This window comes from Ranitomeya imitator, chromosome 1, assembly GCF_032444005.1.
Source record: "Ranitomeya imitator isolate aRanImi1 chromosome 1, aRanImi1.pri, whole genome shotgun sequence".
In the NCBI taxonomy this organism is placed as follows: Eukaryota; Metazoa; Chordata; class Amphibia; order Anura; family Dendrobatidae; genus Ranitomeya; species Ranitomeya imitator.
In genome coordinates, this window is record NC_091282.1 from 631,948,831 (window position 1) to 631,970,983 (window position 22,153).

At 45.9% G+C, this 22,153-nt stretch overlaps 2 long non-coding RNA genes across 4 annotated transcripts; one reads left to right on the forward strand and one right to left on the reverse strand.

Annotated features, from left to right (window-relative positions):
• Positions 1 to 403: 403 nt before the first annotated feature.
• Positions 404 to 1,177, reverse strand: LOC138657983 (uncharacterized). Of its 2 annotated transcripts, XR_011317285.1 has the most exons (4): positions 938 to 1,177; positions 797 to 849; positions 664 to 723; positions 404 to 524 (listed from the first exon to the last, which is right to left on the reverse strand). It is a non-coding gene; the product is annotated as an uncharacterized lncRNA (long non-coding RNA). The 2 variants fall into 2 exon arrangements; XR_011317284.1 differs by having other exon boundaries at positions 797 to 1,177.
• A 2,675-nt stretch (positions 1,178 to 3,852) lies between these two features.
• On the forward strand, positions 3,853 to 4,626 carry LOC138657984 (uncharacterized). Of its 2 annotated transcripts, XR_011317287.1 has the most exons (4): positions 3,853 to 4,092; positions 4,181 to 4,233; positions 4,307 to 4,366; positions 4,506 to 4,626. It is a non-coding gene; the product is annotated as an uncharacterized lncRNA (long non-coding RNA). The 2 variants fall into 2 exon arrangements; XR_011317286.1 differs by having other exon boundaries at positions 3,853 to 4,233.
• The last annotated feature ends 17,527 nt before the right edge of the window (positions 4,627 to 22,153 follow it).

The window sequence follows — 22,153 nt, forward strand, 5'->3', positions numbered from 1 at the left end:
CCAGGTAAAGCCACTTTTGAACCATAAACAGCGGCAGAGGCGCCTGACCTGGGCTACAGAGAAGCAGCACTGGACTGTTGCTAAGTGGTCCCAAGTACTTTTTTCTGATGAAAGCAAATTTTGCATGTCATTCGGAAATCAAGGTGCCAGAGTCTGGAGGAATGATGAAATTTAGATTCACCGCACTCTCTAAGGATAATGATGAAAAAGGTTGTGCCAATTTATTAAAGTATAATGGGAGCGTAACAGAATATTGCAGTATATGCGATTAACAACGTTTCGGCTCCACCAGAGCCTTTGTCACGTATTCGCTGTGGAAAAAAGAAATATGCAACACAGAAATAAAATAAATAACATAAATAAAATAAATAAAATAACAAAACAGTACATAATAATACATTGTAAATGCGATTGGTTGTCCTAAACGTCAAGGATAAGGAGGGAGGTGCCCACCAACACAAACGTATAAGGACGTCCATAGAAAAGCTGACCAGGGAATCAAATGTCTGGGTAAGTTGTGTATCCTGTGGGTAGGGATGATACAATCAGTGCCAGCATAGAAGGATACAGACATAATTGGAGAGAGGCAGTGCGTTGCAACACACCACATAAGAGAAACATCATAAAAGGTCAAGTCAATCCCACAATAGCATAAATGATTACCTTATTTCAGGCACAAGATAGTGTACAGATGGGGGAAATTAGGAGAATCCCAGTGGTGAGCTGCAGGGAACAGTGATATAGAATTAGATGGTATAAGGTAAAGACATAGCGCTCCTAGGAACTGATAAAATACCTTGGATACTGCACTCAGTACTCTAAATGAGGCTCCCTTCGGATATTGTGGACCTGATAGAGGCAAACAGTATGTATGTAATATACCTGTAGATGTCTAATATGCGCCTAGAGAAACTGAAACCTGTTGTACGATGTTTACCTGTAATATCGGCATTAAGAGCGGCGCTCCCGCGCTGTGCTCAGTAGCAGCGTGTGTCAGGTCTGTGGCAGGGACGGCGTGTGTTAGTTAAGACACCGCCGAACCGGAAGTGAGTAGCGCAAACCGGAAGTGACGTAACGCTATTGTGTGGAGCCTCAGTGTGCATATGCAGCTGCTGTTGTGGCAACCTTGTAACTAGGTGCCGCTCGTAGCTCAGGTTAGGAGGCTGTATGGTGCAGTTACAAGCAGTATAGGCATGTATAGAGACCCGGAGGTTAAGAAATAGTAATGTAAAGCTCGGTATCTAACACCACTGGGGGAAAAAAAGAAATTAAGGACTGACTATTATATGTAAAAATTGCTACTACATACTAAATACTCCAGGGGAACAAAAGGCAAAACAGAATACAATGGGGTCGGGGGTGGGGTTGGGGGCGGGGGGCGGGCTGAGGTGACTCACCTATACTAGATTTAGTGGATGCTGTGCAGTCATATGTTAACGGGTCTGAAAAGAAAGGAAGGTAAAATAATTAGAGAATATAACAAGGCTCATATTAACCAATCGATCTCCCTATTGAGCCCTTTGGGGGCCAATGTGTCAAGTTTATAAATCCAATGGGTTTCACGTGCTTTGAGAAGTTTAACATGATCGCCCCCTCTTCTGGGGCGAGGGACATGCTCAATCACTTGGAATTTGAGCTGTGCTACAGTATGTCTGGATTTGGAGAAATGCTTTGGTAGTGGTAACCAGTTCTTTTCGCACCTAATGGTAGATTTATGGCTAGCAATTCTGTCCCTGATGTGTTGTGTGGTTTCTCCGATGTATAGGAGGCCACATGGACATTTGATTAGATACACGACAAAATTGGAGTCACATGTATGGAATCCGCGTACTGGATAGGATTTTCCTGTTCTTGGGTGGGTTATGGTGTCAGATTTAATGACATTCGAGCAGGACGCACAATTTAAACAAGGAAAGGTGCCATTTCGTCGGGTGCCTAGTAATCTCTGTGTGGCAGTGGGTCGCTTACCACCAACGTCAGCTCTTACGAGTTTGTCCTTGATGTTGGATGGTCTTTTGTTGCACATTAGGATTAAGAAAGTGACCGGTGTCTAGGAGAAAGGAATCCTTTCTCCTAGACACCGGTCACTTTCTTAATATTATCAAACGACTTAACAAAGTGCCACCTGAGAGTATCCTTGTTACACTAGATGTTAATAGTCTCTATACATCAATCCAGCATACGAAAGGCATTGAGGCTACTAAAGACCTATTAGGTCAATCTTCGATATCAGAGGAGGGGATCCAATTCTGTTTAGACCTACTCACACTAGTATTATATGACAACTACTTCCTATTTGAGGATACCTTCTACATCCAGAAGTGCGGGACCGCAATGGGTTCGAACGTTGCGCCAGCCTACGCTAACGCGTTTATGAACCATTTTGAAAAAATACATGTGTTCACTAACGGATTGTACATACAACATGTTTTATGCTATCATCGCTACATTGATGATATTTTTCTTATCTGGACAGGTACTTCAGATACATTACAATCCTTTCATTTGTACCTTAACTCGATTCTCCCAGAACTCCAGTTCACTATCCACTATAATGCCAACTCAGTACCCTTTCTGGACACCAAAGTCATCAAGGATATCAATGGAAATCTCTCCACTGATGTTTATTGCAAACCAACTGACTGCAATAGTTTTTTACAGTATACTAGCTGCCATCCACGCTCATTAAAGGATAGCCTGCCACGGTCTCAGCTTAATAGGGTAGCTCGCATTGTCTCTGATCCCATAACACTCAATGATAGATTGGATACCATGACCTCCAAATTTCTAACACGAGGTTACCCTTCTAAACTTCTTACAAAGGAGAAAGCACGTATCCTTTCACCTCCATCACCTCGGCCCCCTAGTACTACACGAGAAAGGGTTCCGTTTGTACATGTGTTCCATCCGTTGGTACCCAAAGTTCAATCTATTATCAGGAGACACTGGCCCCTTCTAACCAAATCATACCCGACCATTTCTCCGTTCAAGGAACCAGTCCTAATGTGCAACAAAAGACCATCCAACATCAAGGACAAACTCGTAAGAGCTGACGTTGGTGGTAAGCGACCCACTGCCACACAGAGATTACTAGGCACCCGACGAAATGGCACCTTTCCTTGTTTAAATTGTGCGTCCTGCTCGAATGTCATTAAATCTGACACCATAACCCACCCAAGAACAGGAAAATCCTATCCAGTACGCGGATTCCATACATGTGACTCCAATTTTGTCGTGTATCTAATCAAATGTCCATGTGGCCTCCTATACATCGGAGAAACCACACAACACATCAGGGACAGAATTGCTAGCCATAAATCTACCATTAGGTGCGAAAAGAACTGGTTACCACTACCAGAGCATTTCTCCAAATCCAGACATACTGTAGCACAGCTCAAATTCCAAGTGATTGAGCATGTCCCTCGCCCCAGAAGAGGGGGCGATCATGTTAAACTTCTCAAAGCACGTGAAACCCATTGGATTTATAAACTTGACACATTGGCCCCCAAAGGGCTCAATAGGGAGATCGATTGGTTAATATGAGCCTTGTTATATTCTCTAATTATTTTACCTTCCTTTCTTTTCAGACCCGTTAACATATGACTGCACAGCATCCACTAAATCTAGTATAGGTGAGTCACCTCAGCCCGCCCCCCGCCCCCAACCCCACCCCCGACCCCATTGTATTCTGTTTTGCCTTTTGTTCCCCTGGAGTATTTAGTATGTAGTAGCAATTTTTACATATAATAGTCAGTCCTTAATTTCTTTTTTTCCCCCAGTGGTGTTAGATACCGAGCTTTACATTACTATTTCTTAACCTCCGGGTCTCTATACATGCCTATACTGCTTGTAACTGCACCATACAGCCTCCTAACCTGAGCTACGAGCGGCACCTAGTTACAAGGTTGCCACAACAGCAGCTGCATATGCACACTGAGGCTCCACACAATAGCGTTACGTCACTTCCGGTTTGCGCTACTCACTTCCGGTTCGGCGGTGTCTTAACTAACACACGCCGTCCCTGCCACAGACCTGACACACGCTGCTACTGAGCACAGCGCGGGAGCGCCGCTCTTAATGCCGATATTACAGGTAAACATCGTACAACAGGTTTCAGTTTCTCTAGGCGCATATTAGACATCTACAGGTATATTACATACATACTGTTTGCCTCTATCAGGTCCACAATATCCGAAGGGAGCCTCATTTAGAGTACTGAGTGCAGTATCCAAGGTATTTTATCAGTTCCTAGGAGCGCTATGTCTTTACCTTATACCATCTAATTCTATATCACTGTTCCCTGCAGCTCACCACTGGGATTCTCCTAATTTCCCCCATCTGTACACTATCTTGTGCCTGAAATAAGGTAATCATTTATGCTATTGTGGGATTGACTTGACCTTTTATGATGTTTCTCTTATGTGGTGTGTTGCAACGCACTGCCTCTCTCCAATTATGTCTGTATCCTTCTATGCTGGCACTGATTGTATCATCCCTACCCACAGGATACACAACTTACCCAGACATTTGATTCCCTGGTCAGCTTTTCTATGGACGTCCTTATACGTTTGTGTTGGTGGGCACCTCCCTCCTTATCCTTGACGTTTAGGACAACCAATCGCATTTACAATGTATTATTATGTACTGTTTTGTTATTTTATTTATTTTATTTATGTTATTTATTTTATTTCTGTGTTGCATATTTCTTTTTTCCACAGCGAATACGTGACAAAGGCTCTGGTGGAGCCGAAACGTTGTTAATCGCATATACTGCAATATTCTGTTACGCTCCCATTATACTTTAATAAATTGGCACAACCTTTTTCATCATTATCCTTAGAGAGTGCGGTGAATCTAAATTTCATTATATAGGGGCCTTTGGTCCATTACACCGGCACCTCGCTTCATCCAGGCTGAGTGCACGCCAAAACCCTCCTTCTACAGAGTCTGGAGGAAGACTGGGGAGAAGGAAATGCCAAAATGCCTGAAGTCCAGTGTCAAGTACCCACAGTCAGTGATGGTGTGGGGTGCCATGTCAGCTGCTGGTGTTGGTCCACTGTGTTTCATCAAGGGCAGGGTCAATGCAGCTAGCTATCAGGAGATTTTGGAGCACTTCATGCTTCCATCGGCTGAAATTCTTTATGGAGATGAAGATTTCATTTTTCAGCACGACCTGGCACCTGCTCACAGTGCCAAAACCACTGGTAAATGGTTTACTGACCATGGTATTACTGTGCTCAATTGGCCTGCCAACTCTCCTGACCTGAACCCCATAGAGAATCTGTGGGATATTGTGAAGAGAAAGTTGAGAGACGCAAGACCCAACACTCTGGATGAGCTTAAGGCCGCTATTGAAGCATCCTGGGCCTCCATAACATCTCAGCAGTGTCACAGGCTGATTGCCTCCATGCCACGCCGCATTGAAGCAGTCATTTCTGCCAAAGGATTCCCGACCAAGTATTGAGTGCATAACTGAACATTATTATTTGTTGGTTTTTTTGTTTGTTATTAAAAAACACTTTTATTTGATTGGATGGGTGAAATATGCTAATTTATTGAGACAGGTTTTTTGGGTTATCAGGAGTTGTATGCCAAAATCATCAGCATTAAAACAATAAAAGACCTGACAAATTTCAGTTGGTGGATAATGAATCTATAATATATGAAAGTTTAATTGTAATCATTACATTATGGTAAATAATGAAATTTAACACTATATGCTAATTTTTTGAGAAGGACCTGTATATCATTTTTTTATGTTTTGGCGCTTTTATACGATAAAAACTATTTTATAGAAAAAATAATTATTTTTGCATCGCTTAATTCTCAGGACTATAACTTTTTTATTTTTTTGCTGATGATGCTGTATGGTGGCTCGTTTTTTGCGGGACAAGATGACGTTTTCAGCGGTACCATGGTTATTTACATCTGTCTTTTTGATCGCGCGTTAATCCACTTTTTGTGCGGCGGTATGATAATAAAGCGTTGTTTTTTGCCTCGTTTTTTTTTTTTCTTACGGTGTTTACTGAAGGGGTTAACTAGTGGGCCAGTTTTATAGGTCGGGCCGTTACGGACGCAGCAATACTAAATATATGCACTTTTATTGTTTTGGTTTTTTTTTTAGATAAAGAAATGTATTTATGGGAATAATATTTTTTTTCCATTATTTAGGAATATTTTTTTTTATTTTTTTTTACACATTTGGAATTTTTTTTTAAACTTTTTTACTTTGTCCCAGGGGGGCACATCACAGATCGGTGATCTGACAGTTTGCACAGCACTCTGTCAGATCACCGATCTGACTTGCAGCACTGCAGGCTTCACAGTGCCTGCTCTGAGCAGGCTCTGTGAAGCCACCTCCCTCCCTGCAGGACCCGGATCTGTGGCCATCTTGGATCCGGGTCTGGAGCAGGCAGGGAGGGAGGTAAGACCCTCGCAGCAACGCGATCACATCGCGTTGCTGCGGGGGGCTCAGGGAAGCCCGCAGGGAACCCCCTCCCTGCGCGATGCTTCCCTGCACCGCCGGCACATCGCGATCATAGTGCCGGATGTCAGCTGCAATATGCAGCTGACACCCGGCCGCGATCGGCCGCGCTCCCCCCGTGAGCGCCACCGATCGCGCTGGATGTACTATCCCGTCGGTGGTCATAGGGGCCCACCTGTTGTGATTAGGTAATTCAGTACCACAATGGACATAGAAATCAGAGCACATACAGTGATCTGACAATAACCCAAAAACATAGAACGAGCTCTGAGACATGGGAACTCTGCTGACCGCAATCCCTAATCCTCTCCAACCACACTAGAGGCAGCCGTGGATTGCGCCTAACGCTCCCTATGCAACTTGGCACAGCCTGAGAAACTAGCTAGCCTGAAGATAGAAAATAAGCCTACCTTGCCTCAGAGAAATACCGCAAAGGAAAAGGCAGCCCCCCACATATAATGACTGTGAGTTAAGATGAAAAGACAAACGTAGAGATGAAATAGATTTAGCAAAGTGAGGCCCGACTTTCTGAACAGAGCGAGGATAGGAAAGGTAACTTTGCGGTCAACACAAAACCCTACAAACAACCACGCAAAGGGGGCAAAAAGACCCTCCGTACCAACTAACGGCACGGAGGTACACCCTCTGCGTCCCAGAGCTTCTAGCGAGCAAGAAAAACCAAATATGCAAGCTGGACAGAAAAAACAGCAAAGAAAAATAACACAAGCGAAACTTAGCTATGCAGAGCAGCAGGCCACAGGAACGATCCAGGAGGAAGCAAGTCCAATACTAGAACATTGACTGGAGGCCAGGATCAAAGCACTAGGTGGAGTTAAATAGAGCAGCACCTAGCGACTTCACCACATCACCTGAGGAAGGAAACTCAGAAGCCGCAGTACCACTCTCCTCCACCAACGGAAGCTCATAGAGAGAATCAGCCGAAGTACGACTTGTGACCACAGGAGGGAGCTCTGCCACAAAATTCACAACACCCACCCCACCTCGACGGGATAGTACGTCCGATGTCAGAAAGGGGTTAATAGCCTGGAGAGGGTCCACGGTTATTGCCCCCCCCCCCCCGGCTAAAAACATCTGCCCCCAGCCACCCCAGAAAAGGCACATCTGGAAGATGCGCCTATTCTGGCACTTGGCCACTCTCTTCCCACTCCCGTGTAGTGGTGGGATATGGGGTAATGAAGGGTTAATGCCACCTTGCTATTGTAAGGTGACATTAAGCCAGATTAATAATGGAGAGGCGTCAATTATGACACCTATCCATTATTAATCCAATTGTATGAAAGAGTTAAAAAAACACACACACATTATTAAAAAGTATTTTAATGAAATAAACACACCGTTTGTTGTAATATTTTATTGTACGCTCAATCCACTGGCTGAAGACCCTCGCTCTGTGACAAAGAAAAAATAATAAACCAACAATATCCATACCTTCCGAGGATCTGTAACGTCCCACGTTGTAAATCCATCTGAAGGGGTTAATTTTTTTTACAGCCAGGAGCTCTGCTATAATGCAGCTATGCTCCTGGCTGTAAAACCCCAGCGAATGAATGGAAACTAGGTCAATGACCTGTAGTTACCTTCATTCGCGGTGAGGCGCCCTGTCCTTCGAGCGTGGGAAAAATTCAGAAAAGTTCCCAGGCTCGAGTTCATATGAGGACAACCTGCAGAGGGCGCCTCACCGCAAATGACGGTAACTACAGGTCATTGACTGGGGTTTTACAGCCAGGAGCACAGCTGCATTATAGCAGAGCTCCTGGCTGTAAAAAAAATTAACCCCTTCAGATGGATTTACAATGTGGGACGTTACAGATCAACGGAAGGTATGTATATTGTTGGTTTATTATTTTTTATTTGTTACAGAGCGAGGGTCTTCAGCCAGTGGATTGAGCGTACAATAAAATATTACAACAAACGGTGTGTTTATTTTATTAAAATACTTTTTAATAATGTGTGTCTGTTTTTTTTTAACTCTTTCATACAATTGGATTAATAATGGATAGGTGTCATAATTGACGCCTCTCCATTATTAATCTGGCTTAATGTCACCTTACAATAGCAAGGTGGCATTAACCCTTCATTACCCCATATCCCACCGCTACACGGGAATGGGAAGAGAGTGGCCAAGTGCCAGAATAGGCGCATCTTCCAGATGTGCCTTTTCTGGGGTGGCTGGGGGCAGCTGTTTTTAGCCGGGGGGGCCAATAACCGTGGACCCTCTCCAGGCTATTAGCCCCTTCATGACCGTGGGATTTTTCGTTTTTCCGTGTTCGTTTTTCACTCCCCTCCTTCAAAGAGCCATAACTTTTTATTTTTCCGTCAATTTGGCCATGTGAGGGCTTATTTTTTGCGGGACGAGTTGTACTTTTGAACGACATCATTGGTTTTAGCATGTCGTGTACTAGAAAACGGGAAAAAATTCCAAGTGCGGTGAAATTGCAAAAAAAGTGCAGTCCCACACTTGTTTTTTGTTTGGCTTCTTTGCTAGGTTCACTAAATGCTAAAACTGACTTGACATTATGATTCTCCAGGTCAGTACGAGTTCGTAGACACCTAACATGACTAGGCTATTTTTTATCTAAGTGGTGAAAAAAAATTCCAAACTTTGCTAAAAAAAAAAAAAAAATTGCTCCATTTTCCGATACTCGTAGCGTCTCCATTTTTCGTGATCTGGGGTCGGTTGAGGGCTTATTTTTTGCGTGCCGAGATGACGTTTTTAATGATAGCATTTCGGTGCAGATATGTTCTTTTGATCGCCCGTTATTGCATTTTAATGCAATGTCGCGGCGACCAAAAAAAAGGTAATTCTGGTGTTTCGAATTTTTTTCCCGCTACGCTGTTTAGTGATCAAGTTAATGATTTTTTTTAATTGATAGATCGGGCGATTCTGAGTGCAGCGATACCAAATATGTGTAGATTTGATTTTTTTTATTGATTTATTTTGATTGGGGCGAAAGGGGGGTGATTTAAACGTTTATATTTTTTTTATTTTTTTAACATTTTTTTCAACTTTTTTTTTTTACTTTTGCCATGCTTCAATAGCCTCCATGGGAGGCTAGAAGCAGGCACAACTCAATCGCCTCTGCTACATAGCAGCTATCTGCTGATCGCTGCTATGTAGCAGAAATGCAGGTGTGCTGTGAGCGCCGACCACAGGGTGGCGCTCACAGCCACCGGCGATCAGTAACCATAGAGGTCTCAAGGACCTCTATGGTTACAATGGAGACGCATCGCCGACCACCGATCATGTGACGGGGGTCGGCGATGACGTCATTTCCGGCCGCCCGGCCGGAAGCGGTAGTTAAATGCCGCTGTCTGCGTTTGACAGCGGCATTTAACTAGTTAATACGTGCGGGCAGATCGCGATTCTGCCCGCGCCCATTACGGGCACATGTGAACTGTTCAAAACAGCTGACATGTCCCAGCTTTGGTGCGGGCTCACCGCGGAGCCCTGCATCAAAGCAGGGGATCTGACCTTGGACGTACTATCCCGTCCAAGGTCAGAAAGGGGTTAATATCTGCCCTCAGTCACTGGCTTTACTACTCTGGCGGAGAAAATTGCGCGGGAGCCCACGCCAATTTTTTCCGCCATTTAACCCTTTAATTTAATAGCTAGAACGGCCAAATTCTGCACATACACACTACTAACATTAGTAGTGTGGAACATGCAAAAAAAAGGGGGATATGAGATGGTTTACTGTATGTAAACCATGTCTCATATCATGTTGGGTTTAGGAAGGAGAGAGCAAAAGCCGGTAATTGAATTACCGGCTTTAAAGCTATCTAGCGCTGAATGAAATATTAATATATATATATATATATATATATGTGTGTGTGTCTCAATGACATATATATATATATATATATATATATATATACCTATTCTATGTGTACACATTTATTCCACCTATTCTATTGTAAGCTGTCAGTGTGATTTTACTGTACACCGCACTGAATTGCCGGCTTTTCTCGCTAACACCGCTGCGTATTTCTCGCTAGTCACACTGCTGGTCCGTGTGTAATCCGTATTTTTCGGGCCCCCATAGACTTGCATTGGCGATTTTTTTGCGCAATACGGTGACAAACGCAGCATGCTGCGATTTTCTACAGCCGTAGAAAGCCATATAATACTGATCAGTAAAATACGGCAGATAGGAGCTGGGGCATAGAGAATAATTGGGCCGTGTGTAATGCGTGTTTTACGGACGTATTTCATGCGCTCATACGTCCGTAAAACTCGCTAGTGTGATGCCGGCCTAATAGTCAAAACTCCAAAAACTCAGCAAAGAACCAAGTGCAGATAATGTCAGACTCCACTACTCCCGCAATGTGAAAATGATATTTAAATAATTTTGTGATGCGTTTTTTGGTTGCAGATCGACAGACGAAGCTTTGTCAAATCAAGATCCATGGAGACCTTGTTTTGAGCAGAATATAATTTCCAGCTAGTTTCTCCATCCTGTCCTGTATTATGGAGAAGGCACACAGCGCTTCCATTAGCTGAATTGCTTTCCTGAGATATCGGAATAATCCTTTATTTTTTATCTTTGTGTTTTCACTGCGAATGTGTAATTGAATGCAAACCGCACAATAAATTATTGCAGAAGCAGTCAAAATTAATTTGCTCTGGGAATTACGAATTGTCTTTTTTTCGGGAAACCATATTAAAAATAAATTAAGAAAAAGAATAATATGGCAACATTAAATCTAATTTGCGTAGATGTAAGTTATTGGCAACTTGTTGCTGTTGCGTATAGATTGGAAGGTGTTTCGGACAGGAAGACAACGGGGCAGATAGATTAAAAATGTCTGAAGGACATAATGAGTTTTTTGTCCACAGCAACCAATCACAGGGCAGATCTCATTTTACCAGAGCTGTTTAAAAAAATGAAAGCTGCGCTCTGATTGGTTACTATGGACAACAAACACAGTTTTGAGGCCTGCTATAACAGTGAATTATTAGAATTAGAATACAAATGAAACAAATGTACTTAGCTCAAATACCCTCCATCAATAGTGTGGATAACCGCAGGGCCAGCTCCAGGTTTATGGGAGATCCATTTGACCCCTCTTCATTTTCATTTTACTCTTCGCCTTCTAAGATCTAGAACTTTTTATTTTTTAGTAAATAGAGTTATATCATGATTATTAAGTTATAGTAATTAGTGTTATAGCGGCGATACCAAATGTATTTATCTACTAGCTGAAGAGCCCGGCGTTGCCTGGGCATAGTAAATATCTGTGGTTAGTTATAGCACCTCACTTCTCTTATTTTCCCATCACGCCTCTCATTTTCCCCCTCACATCTCTCATTTTCTCCCTCACTCCTCTCATTTTGCACTCACACCTTTTCATTTTCACCTCACACCTCTCATTTTCACCTCATTACCTCAGTATATACATGTTTGTCATCTCCCTTATATATAGTATACATCTGTATGTCATCTCCTGTATATAGTATATACCTGTATGTCATCTCCCCTGTATATAGTATATACCTGCTGCGTGTCATCTCCCCTATATATAGTATATACATGAATATCATCTCCTTCTATATATAGTATATACCTGTATGTCATCTCCTCCTGTATATAGTATATACCTGTGTGTCATCTCCCCTGTATATAGTATATATCTGTGTGTCATCTCCTCCTGTATATAGTATATACCTGCATGTCATCTGCTATATATAGCATATACCTGTATGTCATCTCCTCCTGTATATAGTATATACCTGTGTGTCATCTCCCCTGTATATAGTATATATCTGTGTGTCATCTCCTCCTGTATATAGTATATACCTGCATGTCATCTTCTATATATAGGACAGGCCGGAGCGAGCCGCTCCCTCCCCCCCACGGCTAAGCGAAGGCCAGCATGACAATGGGTTGGAGAGGAGGGGGTGGGGCTGAAAGGGTTAACAGTATAGGGGGCGGGGGAGATAGTTGAAGAGAGGGTTAGGGAAGTGTCAGGGGGCGGGGGCCGGTCAGTTCCCGCTCACCAGCACTGAAAGCAGCAGCATGTCAGGTGTGGACGCTGTGCTGCAGAGCCTGAGGGCGGCTGCAGCCTCTCGGCCTCCCGGATGGCTGGAGGCACAGGTGGCCCACCTGCTGGACGGCGGCGCCGGCGGCAGCGGATCCCCGCCGGCGGTCCCCCATCTTGATCGGCGGGCTCGGCGGACACGGCCCCCCGAGCGCCTATCGCCGGATCCTGGGCCTAGCGCCCCCCGCAGGCGTAGGAGCCCCTCCCGGGACCCTCCAGGCCGGGCGCCGGTAAGAGCAGCGGCGAGTAGGCCCCGGCCTGGGAGGAATCCGACTGCCAGGGGGGGCGCAGCGGCGGTTGCTAGGCCCTCACCTCGTGGTGCGGTGGGGGCGGAGCCAAGACGCGCCGGGCAGCGCTTGGGGCCTAGAGCAGCGGGAGGCCGGTTCCGCCGCGCGGTCTGCCTCGGCGGTGAGAGCGGGGCCCAGAGGAGCGGTGGATAGAAGCGGGGCGGGCGGCCCGAGGCAGGACGGCGCTGGGTCGGCCCCTACTACAGTGGCGGGGGGTCCCCCTGCTCCAGGGCCTTGGAGCGGACAGCCTCTTACGGCGGCCTGTACTGCGGCTGGCGCTGGTCAGCAAGATGTGCCCTCGCCGGTCCAGGCGGCATCTCCCCCCATCGCGGGGAGTCCGAATCCAGTGTCCCACGGGCCAGCTGCGTCCGGGAGCAGCGGGTCTGACGGACACCTCCAAGGCACATCGTTGGACGGGTCGGTGGCGGATTGGGCCGTTCGTGGACGTCCGGATACCAGCACTCCGGCTGGAGGGACCACAGATCCCTTGCAGCCCGGTGAGTATGCGTCTGTGTCTCGTGCTTGTTCTTATGATGCTAGTGCGCCTGCGTTTAGTGGTGGTCAGGGAGCGCTTAGCGGCGTAGCTGCGGCAGGGGTAGCAGGCGGCGGTGAAGCGGCAGGGGTGCGGGAGCTTTTGGTTAATGTGCAGAACCTGCTAGCTAGATTGGATCGTGATGTGGCTCCGCAGGGTTTTTTGGGTGCTTGGTCTGGTGTAACACGGAGTCCGGTTAGTGCGGCAGCAGCGCAGGCCGAGGTTGCGGAGCCAGTTTCGGTTTCTGTGCAGACTGAGAAGGAGAAGGAGTGTAGGGTCCACTTAGATGATAGGGCGCACGGCGAGGTATACGTGTGTTTTGAGGGCCCGTTGGGGGCGCATCTTAAGAAAGAGGTCAGGGAAAAGATTAGTAAGGATGAGTACGTGGAAATTTTTTCACTGCTCCCCTTGGAGAAATTTAACATTGACAAGGGGAAGAAGGAGGATTTAAAAAAGGAGGAGGAAGAAAAGCGGCGTTGGCGTTTGATTCCCCAGACTTTTGCTAATTGGCTTCAAGCTTTTGCCATTTTGGCCAGTGTTAGTGGTGAGAAGGCTCCGGAGAATTGCTCGGGGCTATTTTGCTACATGGATTCCATCAGTGAGGCTCATAGGGTGTATGGCGGTCAGGCGTGGCTGAGATACGATGAGCAGTTTAGGCAGAAAAAAGCTGTGCGGCCGGCTATTAGGTGGGACCAGAAAGATATTGGTCTCTGGTTGCGCGTGATGGCGCAGTACAAGTTCGGCCATCCCTTTCAAGGGGGAGCCGGTGGGTCCGGCCATGGATCTCAGTCCGGTGCAGGGAGCTCCTCAGGCAACGCCGGTCAGGCAGGAGGACAGAAGTTGGGTGTCTGCTGGCAATTTAATGAGGGACAGTGCAAATTTGGAAGCAATTGTAGATTTAAACATTTGTGCTCCCACTGCAGTGGTTCCTCCCACGGAGCCGCAAAATGCTTTAAGAAGGGCAAGGCAAAAGCAGGTCCAGGTAATTCCCATGGGGGAGACTCCGGTGATGGTGGAAAGGATGGTCCCTTATCTAAGTAGGTACCCGGATAAGGAAAAGGCGGCACTGTTACTGTCCGGTTTTACGGAAGGTTTTGTTATTCCAGCACCTCCTTTTGTGGTCCCGTTGTTAGGAAAAATCTGCATTCAGCCTTGTTACACTCTGAGGTGGTTTCAGAGAAGTTACGTAAGGAGGTGGCTTTGGGCCGCATGGCTGGCCCTTTTGACCATGCTCCGTTTGAGGACTTAGTTGTTTCCCCTCTGGGGGTGGTCCCTAAGAAGGAAGCGGGAAAATTTCGCCTTATCCAGCACCTGTCGTATCCTAAGGGTAGGTCGGTGAACGACGGCATTGATCCTGATTTGTGCTCGGTGGTTTACGCATCGTTTGATGAAGCGGTAGCTTGGGTGCAGAGATGCGGAAAAGGTGCCCTGTTGGCAAAGACGGACATAGAAGCCGTTTTTCGATTGTTGCCGGTTCATCCGTCTAGCGTTAGACTTCTTGGATGTTTTGGGGAGAAAAAAATTTTTTGTTGACAGATGTTTGCCCATGGGTTGTTCGCTGTCTTGTGCTCTGTTCGAGGCGTTTAGTTCCTTTTTGGAATGGGTGGTACGGGACGTGTCTGGTTGCGATGCGGTCCTACACTACCTAGACGATTTTTTGTGCATCGGCCCGGCGGGGTCCGATTGCTGTGCAAGGATTTTGAATGCGATTGAATGGGTGGCTTCGCGGTTCGGGGTCCCGCTGGCACCGGGTAAGACGGAAGGCCCGAGTACGTGCTTGTGTTTCTTAGGCATAGTCATCGATACCGTGCGGTGGGAGTTTCGTTTGCCTGAGGACAAATTGACGGGCCTACGGGAAGACGTTGTGCGAACTGGTCGCCTGCGTAAGGTGCCTTTGCGAGACCTGCAATCTCTGCTCGGTAAGCTTAATTTCGCTTGTCGAGTCATGCCAATGGGGAGAGTTTTTTCTAGGAGGTTGGCTAGCGCTACGGCGGGAGTTAAGGCTCCTCACCATTTTGTGCGGTTATTAGCTGAGCACAAGGAGGATTTGGCAGTGTGGAGTGAGTTCCTGAAGTCATATAATGGTAGGTCGTTGTTTATGGCGGGCGTGATTGACAACGAGTCGTTGGAATTATTCACTGACGCAGCCGGAGGTTCGGGTTTTGGAGCATATTTCCAAGGGCAATGGTGCGCGGCAAAGTGGCCTGCGAGTTGGATTTCTACTGGTTTAGTTCGTAACATTGCTCTCCTGGAGATTTTCCCTATTTTGGTAGCGGTGCACTTGTGGCAAGATAATTTTCGGAACAGGCGTGTTCGTTTTCGTTGCGATAACATGGGGGTGGTTTGCGCGATTAATAGTTTGTCTGCATCTTCGCCGCCGGTGGTTTGCGTGTTACGGCGTTTGGTGCTGTTGTGTTTGAATTTGTTTGAATTTGAACGCGCATGTCACAGCGTCGCATGTGCCGGGAGTTCATAACTCCATCGCTGACTCTCTTTCTCGTTTGCAGTTCGATCGTTTTCGGTCATTGGCCCCGGAGGCGGAGATGGTCGGTTTGGAGTGCCCTCCAGAACTTTGGCTAGCGGTGTCCGGGACGCTCAGGCATTGATTAAGGCGTCGTTGGCTCCCAGAACCTGGGAGGCTTATCAGGCAACTTGGCGGGAGTGGGAGTTTTTGCTAGCAGCGGAATCTGGTGGGTGGAGCTACCAGGATCAGATCGGGATCCTGTTGTCATGGTTGAGCCGGGGGGCATCAGCGGGTTGGTCTCCCGCAAAAGTGTCAAGAGTCATGGCGGCCCTGGCCTTTGGTTGCAAATTGTGGGATCAGGACGATATCACCAAGTCCTTTTTGGTGCAGAGGGCCGTAAGAGGTTTTAGGCGGCGGCCCAGAGGAACAGATTCTAGGAGGCCGGTGTCTTTTAACGTTTTGGAAAAATTGGGCGAAGCATTGTCATCACTGTGTTCTTCGTTTTTTGAGCTTTGTTTATTTCGGCTGGCCTTTTCATTGGCCTTTTTTGGGGCCTTTAGAGTAGGAGAGTTGGTGGCACCAAACAAAAAAGGGCCAGGGGGTTTATTGGCCAGGGACGTATTGTTGGCTGGGGGCCAGGTGGAGTTATGGTTGCGAAGGTCAAAGTCGGATCAGGAGGGGCGGGGCAGCAGAATTGTGGTGGGCTCAGTTGCGGGGTCCGTTATGTGTCCAGTCTCTTGCCTTAGCAACTTTTGGGGCCTGCAGCCTAAGCGGGATGGGGCATTGTTATGTCACCAGGATGGTTCCTGCTTGTCTCGATACCAGTTCACGGCGGTTTTCAAAAAGGCGATTTCCTCGGTGGGGTTGGATGGGGCTTGTTTCGCCCCTCACTCCTTCCGGATAGGTGCCGCAACTGAAGCGGCAATTGGGGGATTGGAGGATTCCGCCATTCGTAGGATCGGTAGGTGGCGCTCCAACCGCTTTAGAAGTTATGTGCGGCCACAGGGGGTGGTCGATGGGGTTTTATAGGCTTTATGGAGCGTTTTGCTGCAGTAGGGGACAGTTGTTAAGTTTGTGTTTGTTTTCCAGGTCACCAAGGTTTATTGGTGTGGATTCTTGGACACTCGTACGTGCACTGGGGAGCTCTGCGAGCCGACGTTCGGACGGAGGGCAGGCAACTCGGATTTGATCGAAGCGTCGCAGTCATCCGGTGGCTCGGTTTTCGGGGTATGGCCTGGAATCGCGTGTTGCGGGAAATCCAGAACAGTGTGAGACTGGACAGAGCTCCCGACATTTTGGTTTTGCACGTGGGGGGTAACGATCTTGGGGTCCGACCTTTTCGGGAGTTGGTTAGAGACATCAAACAGGACTGTTTACGTTTGTGGGTTTTGTACCCGGGATTGACTGTCGTCTGGTCCGAAATCGTGCCGCGGAAACGGTGGAAGCACATGCGGTCTTTGCAAAAAATTGATAAGGCCCGCATAAAGGTGAACAGGGCGGTGTCTGCCTTTGTGGTTAGGAATGGGGGTGTGGCGGTCAGACATTTTGAATTGGAATCTGGAAATGGGGAGTATTGGTTGGCGGACGGCGTGCATTTGAATGCTGTAGGAATGGATTTTTGGGCTCTCGGGTTACAGGAGGGCATTGAGAAGGCCATAGCTTTTTGGTCGGGTGGGGTCTCGGGCCTTTAAGGTTTTCAAAGGCCTCTCGTTGTGGCGGTTGGGGGGAGTCCTTGGAGTTGGTGGAAATTGGTTTGGGGGGTCCATAGGTATATGGCTCCTCTGTTCTGAAGTTTATTATGTTTTGGATCTGGTGATTGGTGGTGGGGAGTTCCGGCAGGGGTGGTCGGATCTCATGTTTTTACCGCGAACAGTGAACCCTCTTGCGGGGTTTTTGGTGCTCCCGAGCCAGGCTTACAACGGCTGGGAGTAAAATATGGTTTGAGTTATGTTCGCGGTATGGTTAAAATCACCAGATTCTTTTGGGCTCCAAGGACTTCCCCTAGTTTTGAAATGTATGCTTTTACATTAATTGTTAACCGTTGTTTTTGTTTAATAAACAGGCTGCTGTGGCCCACATAATTCCAAAGAAACTCTTGTCTTTGTCTGAATTGGGAGAAGGGGTTCGGGTGGTCGCGCTGGGGGAAAAAAGGTAAGGGATGGTAAGAATGTCAGTAGGGGGTATCTCCCTCTTTCCCAAGAAGCTTCGACAATACCAGGGTCAAGGACAGGCCGGAGCGAGCCGCCCCCTCCCCCCCACGGCTAAGCGAAGGCCAGCATGACAATGGGTTGGAGAGGAGGGGGTGGGGCTGAAAGGGTTAACAGTATAGGGGGCGGGGGAGATAGTTGAAGAGAGGGTTAGGGAAGTGTCAGGGGGCGGGGGCCGGTCAGTTCCCGCTCACCAGCACTGAAAGCATCCCTCCCTCCCGCCCTTTTTGGTTTGTGGTTCTGTGGGTGTAAATTACTCGCGGTGAGCGGGTGGTTTTAGTATGCACATGGTTCTTTTTGGGTCATTGCGGCCTGGGCGGTTGGGGGGAGTCCTTGGAGTTGGTGGAAATTGGTTTGGGGGGTCCATAGGTATATGGCTCCTCTGTTCTGAAGTTTATTATGTTTTGGATCTGGTGATTGGTGGTGGGGAGTTCCGGCAGGGGTGGTCGGATCTCATGTTTTTACCGCGAACAGTGAACCCTCTTGCGGGGTTTTTGGTGCTCCCGAGCCAGGCTTACAACGGCTGGGAGTAAAATATGGTTTGAGTTATGTTCGCGGTATGGTTAAAATCACCAGATTCTTTTGGGCTCCAAGGACTTCCCCTAGTTTTGAAATGTATGCTTTTACATTAATTGTTAACCGTTGTTTTTGTTTAATAAACAGGCTGCTGTGGCCTACATAATTCCAAAGAAACTCTTGTCTCTGTCTTAATTGGGAGAAGGGGTTCGGGTGGTCGCGCTGGGGGAAAAAAGGTAAGGGATGGTAAGAGTGTCAGTAGGGGGTATCTCCCTCTTTCCCAAGAAGCTTCGACAATACCAGGGTCAAGCATATACCTGTATGTCATCTCCTCCTCTATATAGTATATACCTGTATGTCATCTCCTCCTGTATATATATGTACCTGTATGTCATCTCCTCCTCTATATAGTATATACCTGTGTGTCATCTCTCCTGTATATAGTATATATCTGTGTGTCATCTCCCCTGTATATAGTATATACCTGTGTGTCATCTCCTCCTGTATTAGACCTCGTTCACACGTTATTTGCTCAGTATTTTTACCTCAGCATTTGTAAGCTAAATTGGCAGCATGATAAATCCCCAGCCAACAGGAAGCCCTCCCCCCTGGCAGTATATATTAGCTCACACATACACATAATAGACAGGTCATGTGACTGCCAGCTGCCGTATTTCCTATATGGTACATTTGTTGTAGTTTGTCTGCTTATTAATCAGATTTTTATTTTTGAAGGATAATACCAGACTTGTGTGTGTTTTAGGGCGAGTTTCGTTTGTCAAGTTGTGTGTGTTAAGTTGGGTGTGGTGACATGCATGTAGCGACTTTTGTGAGATGAGTTTTGTGTGGCAACATGCGTGTAGGAACTTTTTGTGTGTCGAGTTGCATGTGACAGGTTAGTGTAGCAAGTTGTGTGCAGCAAGTTTTGCGCATGACGAGTTTTGCGCGTGGCGAGTTTTATGTGTGGTGCCTTTTGAGTATGTGCAAGTTTTGTGTGAGGCAACTTTTGCATATGTTGCAACTTTTGTGCATGTGGCAATTTTTCCGCGTGTGCAAGTTTTGCATGTGGCGAGTTTTCCATGAGGTGAGTTTTGCACTTGTGGCGAGTTTTGCAAGAGCCTAGTTTTTGCACGTGGCGAGTTCTGCGCGTGGCGAGTTTTGAGTGGCGACTTTTGTGTTTCAACTTTTATGTGGCGAGGTTGGTGTATTTGTGGTGAAATGTGTGCTGAGGGTGGTATATGTGTTCAAGCACATGGTAGTGTGTGGCGCATTTTGTGTGTGTTCATATCCCCGTGTGTGGTGAGTATCCCATGTCGGGGCCCCACCTTAGAAACTGTACGGTATATACTCTTTGGCGCCATCGCTCTCATTCTTTAAGTCCCCCTTGTTCACATCTGGCAGCTGTCAATTTGCCTCCAACACTTTTCCTTTCATTTTTTCCCATTATGTAGATAGGGGCAAAATTGTTTGGTGAATTGGAAAGCGCGGGGTTAAAATTTCACCTCACAACATAGCCTATGACGCTCTCAGGGTCCAGATGTGTGACTGTGCAAAATTTTGTGGCTGTAGCTTCGACGCCTCCAACACTTTTCCTTTCACTTTTTTCCTTATTATGTAGATAGGGGCAAAATTGTTTGGTGAATTGGAACGCGCGGGGTTAAACTTTCACCTCACAACATAGCCTATGACGCTCTCGGGGTCCAGACGTGTGACTGTGCAAAATTTTGTGGCTGTAGCTGCGACGGTGCAGATGCCAATCCCGGACATACACACACACACACACACACATTCAGCTTTATAGATTAGATATAACTTAAGTTCCGGTAAAAATGAGAGAGGGAGTAAGATGACATTTTAATAATTATTAATAATTTTTTTATGTACAGTTTAATTAAATCTCCTATAGCTGCAATAAGTTATATACATATGTACATGTATGTAATGTAAAGACACAAAAGAGAATAGTAAAACCAAAAACACTCAGTTTGAAAAAATGTTGCAGTAATCCACAAGTGCTAGTAAAAGATGTAAAAAACAGGGTATTTGGTTGATACGTTTTTTGCAAAAAATGTATACTAAGCTGCTCTACCAATCTTCACGGTATACCCTTATCAGAGCAGTCCTAACTAATGTATGCAATCCCTATCTGATGTATTTAAAAACCTGATCATCTGTATATAACCTGTGTGAACAGGGTTCAGAGAGGAAAAATCCATGTGTGCATACAGGGTAGAACATCTTTTGTGCAGATAGCCCAAGAGGAGTGGTGGAACTCCCCAGTCTTGTAGACACAAGAGAACAATTATGGAAACAGGAACACATGGGCTACTTGCACAGTGAACAAGTCTGTATGATCATGTTCACACACCACCAAGAAACCTGAAGACACAAAAGAGAATAGTAAAACCAAAAACACTCAGTTTGAAAAAATGTTGCAGTAATCCGCAAGTGCTAGTAAAAGATGTAAAAAACAGGGTATTTGGTTGATACGTTTTTTGCAAAAAATGTATACCAAGCTGCTCTACCAATCTTCACGGTATACCCTTATCAGAGCAGTCCTAACTAATGTATGCAATCCCTATCTGATGTATTTAAAAACCTGATCATCTGTATATAACCTGTGTGAACAGGGTTCAGAGAGGAAAAATCCATGTGTGCATACAGGGTAGAACAGCTTTTGTGCAGATAGCTCAAGAGGAGTGGTGGAACTCCCCAGTCTTGTGTTTTTACTAGCACTTGCGGATTACTGCAACATTTTTTCAAACTGAGTGTTTTTGGTTTTACTATTCTCTTTTGTGTCTTCAGGTTTCTTGGTGGTGTGTGAACATGATCATACAGACTTGTTCACTGTGCAAGTAGCCCATGTGTTCCTGTTTCCATGTATGTAATGTAGTAGCATGTAAAAGTTTGGGCACCTCGGGGTAAAATTACAGTTATTGTGAACAGATAATCAAGTTGAAGGTGAAATGATCTCTGAAAGGTCGAAAGTTAAAGATGACACATTTCCTTTCTATTTTAGGCAATATATATATTTATATATATATATATATATATATATATATATATATATTTATATATATATATATATATATATATATATATATATATATATATATATAAAATTATGTCTTATAATGGTCTTCCAACAAGTGGCTACTTTGAAGAACCTAGAATATAAGACATATTTTCAGTTGTTTCACACTTTTTTTCTTAAGTATATAATTCCACATGTGCTAATTCATAGTTTTGATGCCTTCAGTGTGAATTTACAATTTTCATAGTCATGAAAATACAGAAAAACTGTTAAGAGGAGACTTTGTACAGCAGGCCTTCATGGTAAAATAGCTGCTAGGAAACCACTGCTAAGGACAGGCAACAAGCAGAAGAGACTTGTTTGGGCTAAAGAACACAAGGAATGGACATTAGATCAGTGGAAATCTGTGCTTTGGTCTGATGAGTCCAAATTTGAGATCTTTGGCTCCAACCACCGTGCCTTTGTGCGACGCAGAAAAGGTGAACGGATGGACTCTACATGCCTGGTTCCCACCGTGTATCATGGAGGAGGAGGTGTGATGGTGTGGGGGTGCTTTGCTGGTGACACTG